The sequence below is a fragment of the Elephantulus edwardii genome, unplaced genomic scaffold (assembly GCF_000299155.1).
Source record: "Elephantulus edwardii isolate Elephantulus edwardi_28Jun2011 unplaced genomic scaffold, EleEdw1.0 scaffold00573, whole genome shotgun sequence".
In the NCBI taxonomy this organism is placed as follows: Eukaryota; Metazoa; Chordata; class Mammalia; order Macroscelidea; family Macroscelididae; genus Elephantulus; species Elephantulus edwardii.
The window spans coordinates 229,819-231,851 of record NW_006400323.1 but is presented as its reverse complement, the minus strand read 5'-3'; the positions used below and the strand labels follow the sequence as shown (position 1 = coordinate 231,851).

The 2,033-nt window shown below is 45.1% G+C and overlaps 1 pseudogene; it reads left to right on the top strand.

Annotated features, from left to right (window-relative positions):
* Positions 1-1,095: 1,095 nt before the first annotated feature.
* The window catches only part of LOC102844350, a 15,090-nt pseudogene continuing 14,152 nt past the window's right edge, over positions 1,096-2,033 (top strand).

Below are 2,033 nucleotides of genomic sequence, written 5' to 3'. Positions count from 1 at the left end.
ATTCCATATATTTTTGTACATCGTTTGTAGAATTGTACAATGGTGCAAACACTCATCTGGAAGGCACTTTGGTACTTCCTCAAAACCTGAACCTAGACATTCCATATGAACCACCTCCCGTCCCCAGAAAGTGAGAACTGAATCTCTCTCAAACAGGCTCAGTGCTTTTCAACATCAGAGCTTACCTGTCAGTTCTGTTTTTTCTGCCCTAACTTGGCATGAGTAGGTTCAGGAAATGCCTATGCTGCAGCAATCTGAGCATGGCTGAAGTATTAAAAGCTATAATGTGTAGTATTTTATAGAGCAAAAGTGATGGGAAAACTTTGGCTGAATTGAAAGGTCTGCAGTCAGTCTCTTCAGTGCGGTTTTCCCCATCTGGAGTAGTATTATGCCTTTTACATCATACAGCTATGAAATCATTTTTTAAAACAAACAAAAAAAAATAGAGCCGTGAAGGTAAAACAGAGACTTTGTACACCAGTGTTCATAGCAGCATTATTTACTAGTGCAAGAACATTGAGAAAAGCCCAGATGACCAAGTACATTCGAATGGATTGAGAAATTATCTTTCTCTCTCTCTCTCTCTCTCTCACACACACACACACACACACACACACACTGAAATACTATGTCGTATGCAGGAGCTATAGTGTTGAAATGTATTATTTAATTCGTGAGGGATTAGGGAGTATTATGCTGAGTGAACTCCGTCCACTAAAAGGGACAATATTGTATAAAAAACCATTCTGGTATAATGAGGTTGAGGATCGATAGTGGGAGGACAGATGTAGAGGGGTGAGTATGTCCGCTTGTGAGGAGGTTAATTATGGGGTGGCAAAACTTCAAGTGGGAAGGAACTTCTGAAAAAATAATGTATTTGGATTTTGTCAATAAACTAGTATAATAAACGAAATAATTTAAGATATGATATATATAAAGTAAATTGAAAGTAAATTATTACACCCCCCCCCAAAGAAAACGCGACAAAGCACCGTATTGGACAGTCATCAATGGCTTCGTTCAGCCTCCAGCTTTGGAATAAATAAAACCCACAGTAAATAAACCCTAAGCTAAGAGTTTAGTGTAGGAACCGAAATGCCGGTCAATGACTTTGACAGGTCAAGTTCCCCGACGAACCATTTATTGTGAGGGACCGAGGAACCGAAGGTGGTCCACATCACTACGTGGACCAGAGTAAAGGTGTGAGAATTCGGCTTTCTCACTTGCATTTGGCCTGGCCATCTCGGAGTCGGTCACATGTCCTTTCCCGAGTCAGGGGACACCTCTTGCCTTGGTTTGTTAGCTCCGGATCTCTCCTGGACACTCGGACTTCCGGTGGTGCTCACACATCTCCTTCCCCCGGGAGCTGCTGCAACAGATGCGAACGTGTCATGGTGCGTTCGCAGGGAAGAGGCCGCATCTTATCGGAGCAAATGTACGTCTCGCAGGTCAGTGTGACTCCGGACCCTGAGTCTGAAGATCCGCTCTGCCCTCGCTCTGTCTGTCTGCAGTCTTCCCCGTAGTCAGTTTCCCGGGCGGCACTGAAGTCCCCGCCTCTGGATCCTTTTCTCCTTGGACCTAAAGCCAAAGAGCCAGCCCATCCCCCTCGCTGCACCCGCAGTGTCTGCCCGGGGGGATTTGGGGGCGTCCCCGGGCTGCATTCATGGTCATCCTCGCAAAGACCACGGGGAGAGAGCCAGCTGGACTTAGTCCAAATGGACATGCATGTGTTTTCATCAACGAATCATCGATTTCCTTTATGTCTGTGTTCATGCTGATAAGGAAAGAGGCCTTTGTGTCCCTGATGGGAAAAAACCAACCTCTCAGCGCTGACATCCACCAGCTGCTTTGTACAAAGGGCAGTCCTTTCTCATGCCGTTTTCAGGATTTAAACATGATTAAACATCCACTGTGAGACAGAGTGAGTCCTTAGCAGGGAGAGAATGAGAAATGATACAGACAGCTTTTCTGGGGTTTGGACACCTATTTTTGTGAAATGATTTGAGTGTGTTGGTGGTGGAAAACATGGTTCT